Source organism: Balaenoptera physalus (genome assembly GCF_965194825.1).
Source record: "Balaenoptera physalus genome assembly, chromosome: 4".
Classification (NCBI taxonomy): Eukaryota; Metazoa; Chordata; class Mammalia; order Artiodactyla; family Balaenopteridae; genus Balaenoptera; species Balaenoptera physalus.
In genome coordinates this window covers 98,987,558-99,000,890 of record NC_138891.1, presented here as the reverse complement: position 1 = coordinate 99,000,890, position 13,333 = coordinate 98,987,558, and the positions used below count along the sequence as shown (strand labels likewise).

The 13,333-nt window shown below is 39.3% G+C and overlaps 1 protein-coding gene across 4 annotated transcripts in view; it reads left to right on the top strand.

Moving 5' to 3' along the window:
• The window catches only part of COL8A1 (collagen type VIII alpha 1 chain), a 156,061-nt gene that overhangs the window by 79,677 nt on the left and 63,051 nt on the right, over positions 1-13,333 (top strand). The gene's annotated exons all lie outside the window — the stretch shown is intronic.

Here is a 13,333-nt window from a genome sequence, read left to right as displayed (position 1 = left end):
AACCGCTTGGCAAGGTGTACTGGCCAAGTCAATGGCAAAAGTCATTTCAGTTTATCCTGATTCCTTTCCATGGTCCACCTCCCAGCCTGCTGGACATCCAGGCCCATGATTTATAAGTCTTGATTTGAAAACCAAGCTGCTGAAGATGCCTAGAAAACCCCATTCTCCTTGGCACTGCCTTTTGCCCCATGTCTGCAGAGATGACGTAAGGGAAAAGATCTAAAGATTTTCCAGAAATAAGGTGGATTTCAAAGAGCATTGGACTGACTGTTTTTTGAAGGACTACCTAGCCTAAGGAAGACCTCATGGAACTGGGAATCAGACATGGGATCTTTCCAAAGGTAGAGTGATTCCCCAGCCTGGTTTGCCCAGGTCTTTCCTGGTTTTGGCCCTGAAGATCCAGCATCTCTGGAAGCCCATCCTTCCATGCAAACTGGGACAGTTGGTCACCCCAGTAGGAGACTTTGGATGCCTTCGTGGCACAAATGTTGAGAAAGAAAAATCCTAGCAATACTGAGAACAATTTGCTCAATGTGAGCAAGGGAGAAAATTGGAATAAAACCCCTGATAATAGCAGCTGACTTTCATAGAGCCCTTGTTTTGCACCAGGCCTCTGCTATGTGTTTTGCAAACATGATTTCAGTTAATCCCGATTACAGCCTTGAAAGTTACTTCTTATAGTCCCCATTTTACAGATAAAGAAACTGAGGAACAGAGAAATTCAAGTAACTTGCCCAAGTTCACACAAACAGTAAGGATAGAGCCACAATGAATATCACAAAGTACACTGAATTTAACCAAGAGTGATCCCTTCCACTTTCCACCATTCAAAATCTTCTCAGGCCCCATGCACAGCCTCTTTAAGCTTTAAGATGGAATTAGAGCAGGACATATCTTTTCTTTGTTTGCTATCCCAGGAACTTGCTAGATGCCAGATGCTCCCTCAAGAAATGGACTAAGGAAGAGAGAAAACAGTAAAGCTAACGCTCGTTAAATGGCAATTGGTTTAGCACCTCCTAAAACAGAATCCATAAGCTTCTATGGAATAAAGCTATAAACTCTTACAGCAAAATTACTTGCATCCTGCATGAGTTAAGACCTTCAGGGCCTTCTCTCTAAAGCATTCTTTCAGTCATTGATCCTAGGCACTGGGCAACTTCTTGTGAGCTAAGCACCTTGCCAGACAGCTGCCCAGGAGCCCTGTTTAATCCTTCTCTCAAGGAGCAGTGGTGTTGTTTGAATAAAGTTGCCACTGTAATTGTTTGGCTTACCACTTAAGAGTATTATAGTCTCTGGGAGTGGATTTGTGGGAAAAAAAATTACAATTAAAAGAAATGTTAACAGTGTTCTATTGAAATACAAAGTGTATAGTTGCGCAGGAGGAGACAACTTGCCCCAGACTGGTCACTAGAGGATTTATCTTATGGAGAGAAGCTGTTTTACGTAAGCTGGTTTCCTGTAGAAAAACAGAATGCTGGAGCTTGTGGCTCTGAGAGGGGAGGGGAAAAAGGCAGTCTGGATGTCGCTCCAGGTTAACACTTAAAATCAGGCAAATGGAAAACACATCCAACTGGGAGTCTAACCACTGATACATTTGGATGACAAATTCAGACGTTCACATTTTAACTGGGCGTCCCTGACATCTCTCTCCCTGGACACTTCTGAAAACACATGTATCCACCACTAGAGGGCCAGAGACCGTCACTACACAGTCATGGCTGTAATGCAACTGGCGCTGTCTTTTTTTGTATCCAGACCATCTGTTTTCGACTTAGTGTTTTACTGGACTTCCTAAAACCTGACCCACCTCAAAGTAAAATGACATTCTTTTTCCCCCAAGGGCACCCTCCACCATGAAAGTAAAACATAAGCATCAGGACCAGCTGACTAGAAGGAGGCAGTTTCTAAAGCCAATCACATGAACTTTCCAGATTCTCAAGAAAACAAATGACTCATGGAGCTCTTGATGGAGGGGTCCAGTGCTTCCCAAAATTTCAATAGACATAATGAGGAAATGGAATCTATCTGAGGAACTGACCTTTGTTCTGGGGCTATTGCAACTTAAAGGCACATCTGCATCCTACTGGCCACCTGTTAAGCAGCTCCCTTTATGTTTGTTGGCAGTAGTCCCAGGGATCTCTTTCCATCCATCTATCCAGTATTCATCTCTCCTTCCATCCATCCAGTCAACAAATATTTGAGCATGATTTTAGGCTCGGGAGTACAGCTCAGATCAAGACAGACAAAGTTCAAGAGTGGTCACGGAGAACATTTAAGAGACTGTTACAGTAAACAAATGAGAAATGATGGTGGCTTGGACTAGTAGTGGAGACAGTGAGAGGTGAACATATCAGTGATACATTTTAAAGAGACAGCTGACAGGTCTTATGATGGTTTAGATATGGGAAATAAGGGAAAGAGGAGAATCAAGAATGACTCTGAAGTACTGGGCTTACACCATTGGGTAAGTAGGTGGTAGAGCCATTTCCTGAGACTGAATAATCCTAATTCAGGTAGGTAGAATGAGTCCTGTTGACTGTTACTCATTTTATTCCTTGTTTTCTTGAGATGCAAGAGGCTATTTATGCTTTTCGCCCTTGGCATCTGTAATGACAGCTTTTCAATGCAAATCTTTTCTGCGTGTATCTCAAAACAAGCAAAAATTTGTTGGAGCCAGAGATACGTAAACTGTCAGCAAAAAGAAAATAATTCTCCTCAGTATCTGAGAAAATGAAAGAATAAACAAAGGCTTACATTCTGATTTTGCATTCCTCCTTTGCTCCTGAAACGAGCAACTTGATTAAGTCATTAGCAAATGGGAATGCTACAAGTAGGGTTAGGGTGGGGACCTAAACTGTCTACTCTCTAGAACAACCTGCAAAGATTAGTGGATTCCTAGAAACTGCTTCTCTGAACAGCCTATTGTATTTCCATATTTCATGGAGTCTATGAGACAGAATTAAAAGGTCTTATACATTCACTCTGGGGCACTTCTCAAATTGCCTTTAGTAAAATAAAAACACTTTATACTAGTATAACCCCTTTCATCTAAAGGTGGAAGAATTTGCAATCAGCAAACTGCTTATTTATTAGGTGATACCCTTCAGAATCTAAATTAAACCTGGTGTGTCACATCTGTATACCATACCCTGGCATACATAGGTTGGGAATTACAGGGCCAGAAGCAGCCTGGTATAGAGCAGGGTAATAATTCTCTAAGTAGACTTATTAACTACAACTGATTGGTGCATGAACATATGCAAAAGACTACCCTGAGAATTCTAATTCTCATGTTGGTTGGGAAGCACCCTGTTTATCTGAATTCCTTCAGCCTGTGAAAGTTTATCCATCAGACCAGCTTCTTGAATAAGCACCCAGGGAGCTGCGCTGGAAAAAATTACTTCTAAGACAAACATTCTGTCAGAGTGATTAGACCAAAATGCAAATTCATTATCTCTGTGAAAATAACACATAGATTCTTCTAATCATAATGACAGTGGAGTTCTTTATGCGTGCTCTAAAAGGTGCCACAAGAAGAAAGCTTATTAAATAATAAGAATTTCAGTCAGCACACCTTGTCAACAATGCTGGAAAAAATAGAGACCAGAGAGAAAATGTATAGTAAGTAGGTGGTCTTCCTGTCATACCAGATGACACATCCTCCCCTCAGAAGCCCTCTCAATGGCACAAGCCACAGGTGCAGTCAACCCTCAGCGTTTCTTTGCGTGACATTTGAACTTAGGAAGAAAAGTATTTTGCTAACCCCTTGGTGCTGAATGTTTGACCTTAAAGCTTACCGTTTGCTCCCTTTTTGTCTCAATCCTCATGACTACAAATGCTATTACTAGTCATAAGATTGTTCAGTCCCTTTTAAATTCCAGCCTTGGTATTTGACTCTCTGGTCTAAACATAATAGGGAATACAAAAATCCTAATTATTTCTAAGGGGCCTAATTCTTTCATCTTTCCTACGAGCTCCAAATTTTCCCAGCTGTATATGGAACCAGCACCCATGTTAAGTTTTAGCAATATATGCCCCTGAATCCTTCACTGAGCAAGAAGACATTACTAGTTAAAAAAAAAAAAAAGGCATAGATTTGTGCATGGACAGCCCTGGAACTGAATCTCAGCATTGCTACTGGTGAGTTAGGTGACTTTGGGAAAGTCATCAAACCTCTGTGTTTTTCACAATAAATGGAAGATACATGAAGGGCTATTATATAAATGACACATGTATCATATAAAATTCCTGGCACAAAATAAGCATTCAGTAAGCAGCATATATTATTATCATCGACAACGTCATTCCATTTACGTAAAGGTAGGAACTGACTGAACAGTATTTTCCATTTCAGCCTATGCCCGGCAAGGCTTAAAATCTTTGATCTTATGATTGGACTGTTCATGACCACACAAAGGTATGACACATCCAAGATACCTCTTAGAACAATCAATTTCAGAGAAATTCAGGCTGTTTTGAGTTTAGTCTGAAAAATCCATCCGAGTTTATCCATCATAAAAAATCACATGGGTGCAAAAATGCAAAAAGCATCATAAAGTGTCATTAGACACTCAAAGTGTCATTAGAAATGAAATGGTTCAGCTCATTCTTTACAGATGTGAAAACTGAGGCCCAACTAAGACAAGCAGCGTTTACAAGGTCATGCAACTTAGTGACGAGCTAACATCAGAAGAGGACAAAGTCTCAATTAGGTTTATAACTTAAAACCTCTCCTACTCCAGTGATGGTTCTGATACTTTTTAACTAACAGTGGGTTTTCAGACAGCTTGACTTGCCCAGTATTACAAACCAGTGATAAATTTGAGAGAGATCACTTTTTGTGGATGGAATTGCCCAATTCAAATATTCTCTAAAAGCTCATCTAGCTCTCAATATTTTATCATTGTTCTGCGTATTATTCAAGGAGACCCTTAACTACATGGACACATATTGTTCATCAGTCTCCAAAATGTTTCTTCTCTTCTAGCCAGACCAGTCTCTTTACAATCCCACAAACATTTATTCCATTGCCAAATCTTTCCCCATATGCACAATGATCTCCCTTTTCCTCTCTATTTATCCAATTCCTATTCACTCTGCGAGACCTAGTTTTCCATCTCTTCCGTGATGTAATCCCTCACTTGTCTGGTGTCATGAATCTCCCTTTCTTTGGAACTCCTACAGTCCCCAAGGCTAGCCCACAGTGGAGAACACAATTATTACTGGTATGATGTTCTCCCCACTGTTTCTTGTGTACATATTATCTTCCCAAATAGACTTATGGCCCCTTGAAGACAAGTACAATGACTTAGGCTTATCTAGTTGCAGTGGAGCAGAACACTATGATTGATGAACTCATAGAAAGTATTCAGTTAACACTCAGTTGATTTGGGGGGGGGCAGAGAGGAGAACAAACATTTTCTTGTTTCTTTAACCATTCTTGATTAACTTCTGTGAATCCACAAAAGCTAATACAAAAACTTCAAACCAGCAAGTTTGATTGAGGTCTTGAACTAATTAGAACTAATTAGGGAGCAGATAGGCTGCTCCTAACCCCATCCTACAATCCTTTCTTTAAAATGTGGAGAAAATCCACTTGAGACTTCCCAGGTGACTGACAGCTGTTTTTAAATGAGGTTTCCACTTCTGCAGCATCAATTTCTGGCAATAAGTCCACTCCTTAGAAGTGAACATTTTGGGGGGATAAGAAAAGTTTTATTGAATCCATGTGATGAAAGATGAATAATATGAACCTCCATGAGCCAAAATCATTTAAAATATCAATTGCATACTTAATTGTACCAGAATGCCACAGCTTCATTATATAAACATGAAGTGACACAGGCACATCTTAGGAAAAGATTTCTTATCCTCGCTTATTTTCTTTTAGCATGTATATATTGAGTGCATCATGACAATGATGATGATAATACTGACAGAATATTAAATATTAAATAAACATTAAAAAGTTAAAAGACCATATTCAAGAGTCAAACAGTCTGGGTTTGAATTCTAGGTTCACAACTTGGTAACCATGTGGGCAAGTCACTTAACATGTCTATGCCTCACTTTCCTCATCCACTAAGTAGGAAGAATAATAGTATTAATTTGGAGATTTGTTGTAAGGATTAAAACAAGATAATACATGAAAATAACACTTTAAATGTGTTTTTAAACACATAGTAAACACTCAGCGAAGATTAGCTATTTACCATTACTATTACTGTCATTATTAAATACTTATAATATGTCAGGCACTGTGTCAAGCAGTTTATATATATTCTAGCAGGTATAAATTTTGTAAAAATGTGTGAGTTTGTTCACTGATATGTTTCAAACGCCAAGAGGAGTTCTTAGCCCACATAGGCACTGAATAAATAATTTACTCTTCGCCACAGCCTTACAATGAAGCAGGCACCCAGAATATCACAGTGAGCAAGACGATGTCCTAACCTTCAGGTTGGGTGCGGAGGAAGAGGGGCCATGCAGAGAAGACAGACAAGTCAACAGGCAATTCTGATACAGGCTGATTGCTCTGATAAGATAGTACAGGGCATTTGCGAGAAGGTATGAGGAACACCTAATCCAAACTCAAGGAAACAACAAGGCTTTCCGGAAGAAATGGCATCCAGACTGAGACGTGAAGGATCTGTTAACCTGCAAATTAGAAGTCAGAGTATATGGCAAATCCAGCAGGCGAGAGAGTGTGGTCGTTCCTTTTTCTGTGTATAATTCAGCACAGATGAAATGAGACGGGGAGAGAGGAGCCACAGAGGTCGACGGGGCTCTGAGTGCAGTACCAGGGATGTGGATGCCATCCTAATGGCAATGGGGCCATGCTTCCTCCATCCCGCTGGGTTCTCAGAGTTCTACCATTGGCTTTGAACTACATTAACTTTGGTATTCATTTGCCTATTTGCAAGTCCACGTTGCTAGAGTTATAATCACTTATGGTTTTCAGATCCAGGACTGTTTTTGACCATCTTTGTGACAGTGGTTTCTAAGACCAAAGCTATCTTGAATCTTCTGAACCCAAAGCCTGTGGGCGGACAGTTGTTATCAGGAATGGATCCAATAGGATCTGTTATTTTTGCCCCAGAACTTCTCATTTGGCTACCTCCCCAGTACCGTACTATGATTAACCCGGTCAATCTCTCTCTGCTAAGCTTATAGCAAAAGAGGCAGGTTAACTTTTTGTGCATGGCTGACGCAACCTCAGAATGAGTGTATCTTATATTATTTTCAAATATTAAATGACAGGTGGAGAATTTTCAGTGAAGGAGATAAGTGGCAAGATGTGGAACAAAAAAAGTTTCAGAATCCTGCTGACCTTCCATTTAACATGTTCTTAACGCCAGTTTTTACTGTGCATGTATACTATATTACTCTGGACTTCCTAGGTGGTCCCCCAGCTAACCTGAATTTTTCTTTCTAGAATTCAAGGTGATAACATTACGTAAGGATAATAATGATATGTAGATCTTCAGCAGGGGATCCCAAGGGAATTTTATATTCACCAAAAAGCAGCCTTTTATATAAATGTGTCATGTCAGTTGGCACAATTACCTGAGAAAACCTAAATTCAAACAATCTTTTCCATCACTGAGCCATGTGTGAATTGGTTTATCATTGCAGAATGAACTCCTTAGTGGTTAAGGTATTAGGAAAATTTTAAAAACAGGCTATGTGTCCAAACACTGGAACCTAGTACTAGACTATAAGCTAAGAAAAGGCAGTCGTTGTTTTTGAAATTAAAACCGGTGAGGAAGGCAGATAATTTAAGTCAAAACCTTAGAAGGATGGTGAGGAATTTCAGAGAACCAAAACAAATGGGGGGAAAGACCCCATCATTATTCTCTTAGCCCTACTTTTCCGGCACTGCTTTGTTTGTGATTTCAGTGTAGTGAGAGGGATGAGGGAGGGGAAGACAGGTAAACAAGAGGCAGGAGAGGAGGAGTGGGGAGATGGACGAAAAGAAAGGGATGAAAAGATGAAAGGCGTGGTGGAGAGCATTCTCAGAGCCATTTAGAATTAGGGAGTAGCACTAAAGATAGGGGAGTGCAGGCACGCCATGCCCCTTGCTTACCACCAACTCCAACACCAAGCCAGGAGGTACGCCTATTGGGTGGAAAGTGCAAATGTTACTCAGGGACATGCAATGTGAGTTATGTGGTACAAGATGGGACAAAGACATGAAAAGAACTGTTAAAAATGTCAGCCTATTGCTAAGCTGTCCAGTCAGCCGGCCAGTGAGCCCAGGGCACTTGCTTTGTGCTCAGTTGGTATAAAAGCTGTCATCACAGCCTAGATGGAGAGGGCTGAGAGGGACAAGAAAGGGGCCTGATGATGCCCACAGGAGGCCAAAGGAAATGTTGCAAATCTACGTAGATTTGCCGTCTGAGGCAGAAAATAAATTGCTGACAACCTAGTAATAGAAGAAAAGTGGCTCAAGTTTATACAAATATTCATCCTATTTTGATATCTAGCATATGAATCAGACTTCCCTTGTTTAATTAGCCATGAGGTTTGATGAAGAATATTTTTCAAGTCAAGCAAGGAAAAACCAGGCTAATGCATGAAAGTACAAAAGGGCAGAAGAAAGTATCCACCTTTCTTATAAAATCCCTTAGAATATTTCAGCAGGCGCTGGGTTTCTTAAGTTAGGGCGGTGCTCTGGCTAACCCTGATATGCCTTTTGATGCTTAATTCAAAGTTCAGCAGAAGTTTAAAAGGAAATGAAGTGCAAACTGATTACTCAATATATAATCACTTGGAGAAAGAGATCCACCCCAAAAATATTTTTGCCATGGACTTTTTTCAGTGCCCTACTTTTGAAAATTCTTTCAATAATGTAAATTAAAAAACAAAATTCCATGCTACTTAAGTGTTTGAAATGAAAGAATTGTCTTTTACAGAGAACCCTATGTGTCATAATTTTCTCAATATGCTTGTTTTAGTATGTGCTTTAAAAGACCCCAGGGCATGAAAGATGGGAAGCATATTCATGTGGATAGAGAAGATGGAGAATTACAGGCTCCTTTCCAGTGGGCTAAAAGCAATTTAATGAAAACAGTCATATATGATATCAGTGGCCTTGCAAAAACATTCAGGCAATAATAAACTGAAAAATGATTTAGTGTATGCAAAAACTCATACCCTTTGGCATTAAGGTATCATATAAGCAGAAGCAGGTACCCAAGAGGACTTATATTAAAATATGTAAGTTATACCTCAATAAAGAAAAATGTTAAATAGAGTTTAGAGATTCTTGCTTTAGAAATCAGTCATAGGATGACACACAGTGACACACACAGGATTGCCACTATTGTAAGAATGGTGGTAGTTAAGGGAAAATAGCTGCTCTTTTGGGCCAAAGAATACTTAGAACTTAGTCATGGAATTGCTGAACATTAAAGGTACATAAAGCCTTAAAAATATTTTGTCCATCTTCTCACTTTATAGTTGTGAAAAACAAGACATTCCCCCTCACCCATTGCGATATCTAGAGGTAAATTCTTTCCCAAGGGATTAAGAGCTAGGAAGTGGCCATTAATAGATTGAGACTATCATCTCACCCATTCCAAGAAAACATGAAATATAAATTCCAATTTCTTTTATATTTTTATGACCTAATAAATAAGACCTGACTAGAACTAGAGAAATGGGACATCTTGACATGTCAATATTTGTAGAACAAACGTCATGAAATAAATTATGGAAATTCACAATTTTAAGGGATCTAAGAAGATTATCTTACCTTGAGAAAAAGTCAGAAGTCAAAGGGGGAAAAAAAAAAGTATAAATAGATGACATCTGAAATAGAAATCCTTTGTGTCCAGGAAAGAAATAAGCCTGAGGTGTGTGTTTAACAGCTGTATTCAGAAGAACGGCTATTGGGGGCAGTGCCATCCTCTCTAATGAGGAAAGAAGAGGAAATGAATTTAAATTACAACCAAAGGAATTTAAGTTAGATCGAAAGATCTTATTGGCAGTGAAGGTTTTATAAACCCTGGAAAAGATTCCTGGGGAGGTTTTTAAATTCCCTATCTGGATATATTTAATGGAAGAGAGATACCTATCAGCCTAGGATGGTTGAGGTAGAGCCCTGCCTGGAATTCGCTTTCAGCTGAATTCTGTAAATCTAGATTAATTCCTGACAATGTTCGAGATGTCAAAGACAGCAAGTGCTAGACAATGGCGAAAAGTGTTGCCCCCTATTAAAAAAAAAAAAAAAAAACTCACCCAAAGTAATCATTTCCTTGGAAAATCAATTGGCATATGCTAGCTGGTTATAAGTGGAATGTACAATTATAATAGACTCTGGTTTTTATTTTCTTTTTAGCCTGGTTTCCAGTGGAAGGAAGGCTTATGAAATCTGTCTGGCAGGCTATGCCCTGCTTAATACTTTTTACTTTCCTTCTTTAGGCTGGTTATAACCAAATCTCTTAGAAGAATCTAGACTTAAGTATCAATACATGTCCCTTCAGAGTAATACCTGTGTTTCCCTCCTAATTGAAAGAAAGAGGATGATTCCAGCACTGCCATCACCTGCTCGCTCCTTACCCTCACACAGACTCCAGCAAGTTCTCTGCAACTTGCAGAATTTCCCCTCATTTCCAGTGCACAGACAGAGCACTTGCACTCACAGTTCATACCAAAATTCTCTAATTTGTTGTACTTCCTTGTTTATACAGCTGTGTGTCTGTTTGCCCCAGTGAGTTCACCCCATCTATTGTCTGGTTTTTATTGTGAGCTCCTGGAGGCGAGGCATGGAGCCTGTTTAGTTTGCTTTGCATGACACCACGCGTGCACACTGTGCTTGACAGTGATGGTTCCTGGGATGACTGGATGCTCGATCAATAGACTCCATGGATTAATCAAAGCTGGAGGCAGAAGACTAAGACTCAGTTCTTAAGACTCTGTGTCATCCCATGATCCTCCTATATGCAGCACACCAAAGCCATAAGAACTGTCAGGGACCATCAGGAACCAAGCAGTATGGAGAAGGGTCTGATCAGCAACTAGAAAATCTAATAAACCAGGGTCTGAAATGCACAGAAAGTAAGACTGCATTCATCTGGGAGTTTGCCCACCACCATGACCCTCCTTTCTCTTGCAGATGTTCTCAGTTCAGAGCATCATCTGTCAGATTTCAGACACTCCACAGAAAACTATCAAGTTCACAGTCTCTCGACTTTCTTAGTTCTTTATGTTTACAACCCAGATATTTTCACCAGAATTAATATTTTTCCCTTCCCACCAATCCCTCCACAATCCCCCTTCAACCTTACTTTATGCCAGCCTTTCCTCAGTGATCCAAGAGCACAGAGACAAGTCGATCCACGTTTCTTAGCTGGGTTAAAATTTTCCAGTGCCTGTTCATCCCTGAGTGTCTTCAGAGTTACATCGAAGGACAAAATGATTGATAAAAACCCTTCCCTCAGGAAAAGCACAGGAAGTGACATTTCATTTAATTCAACAAATATTTTCTAGGTACCAGTTATGAGCCGCTCATTGTGTGCTGAGGAGAGAAAGGGGAGCAAAACATAAACTCTATCTTCAAAATGGATATATGTGTGTGTATGAGTTAATTTAAAATTTTATTAAAGGATCTTAAGTATAAGAAGATTGCTTTATTGTAGAATCATGGTAAGGATTAAATAATATAATATATATGTAAATATACTTAGCACAGAACTTGTCAAGTAAGACATCCTCAATAAGTAATAACTATTACTATTGCTACTGGGTTATGGCTTAATTTAGGGCAATTTTTTTGTGAAGGCTCTCCCTGGAAATCCAACTTGACCTTGGATTATGGACAATATGTTTGATTGTTATGGGGGTAAGAGGAAGCATTACATTCAGGTGCAAAAAAAAAAAAAAAAAACTATCATCAAAAACATTGAAATCAATATTTTCCTATCAAAAATGGAGCTCAACCACGTTCTGATGTCCCGAGAGTCTGGATGCAGTCTTTCTCTGCGAAGATTCTGGAGTATTTCAGAACACTGACCATATCCCAAACACACAGAGCACACACAGAGCAGGAAATCCTTCCTGCTTCCTTCTACCATGTTCTGCATCAAAGTTATTCCACAGACAAGTGACTACTAAGATACACTTGAAGTTTTTCACACTTACTTCAAAGGTACATAAAATGATTATTTGGGGGCATCATTTTAATTAGTTAGCTGTTACTGAATCAGAATCATCAATTAGTCTTCAATAAGAATAAATCCACTTTTAACTGGAGGTGAAACCAAATCAAATTTTACTCACCCAAAGCGTTTTTCTTAAACTTGCCCAGAACAAATTGCTTCACAGGTCATCTTAGATGAGGTATAGTGTTTAATTAATCAATTACTCAATTATTTAATTATATGGATGAATATACTAATGGATCATAATGCAAATGCTAAGGTGATTGAATGCAAGGATGTCAAAATATAGTCAGCCCAAACAGAGGAAATCACTTACTTTGCACTTGTTTGTTCAATTTAAACATTGCTGTATAATGCAAAATATCTGGATAACTGAAAAGAGACTCCATACTAGATTCTCCTTGAATAGATATAAAAACATAGCCTTAGTCTTTTTCCTGAACTCTGTTGTTTAGAAGACCTCTGACCACACCTTGAATCACCATTATATTCTTACTATTTTATCCTGTCTGAAAGTTTATCTAACAGTGTCATTTGAAAAGGGCTACAATTTCTCAGCAAGGATGAGGAACTTCTAGGAAACGTTTGATATATTTCTAGCAATTGGAAAAGTGTCAGGAGGATGTACCTAGAATGAAAATCTCATTGACTACTTCCTCCCAATTATCTCTTCTTAACTTGCATTATGAAGGCCTAATTTTAGATTCCAACCATTGAAGCTTCTGCTCTCCAGTTTTCTAAACTAAAGTCACTATTTCTCAAATTTATACGCATATTGAAGTGTTAATTAATTTCTCACTTCATCCTTCCTTATTCCAAACAGGTAGGAATTTCAGATATACTTTAGATCTTTAGATCTTTTCAATCCTTTCTTCTACCAGTTCATTTATACTTGGCTTCTTTGAACTGTGTGACCATAATAATGGGTCTGAAAAATAAAGAAAAATGAGGGCTTCCCTGATGGCGCAGTGGTTAAGAATCTGCCTGCCAATGCAGGGGACACGGGTTCGAGCTTTGGTCCAGGAAGATCCCACATGCCGCGGAGCAACTAAGCCCGTGTGCCACAACTACTGAGCCTGCGCTCTAGAGCCCGCGAGCCACAACTACTGAGCCCGCGTGCTACAACTACTGAAGCCCACATGATCAGAGCCAGTGCTCCACAACAAGAG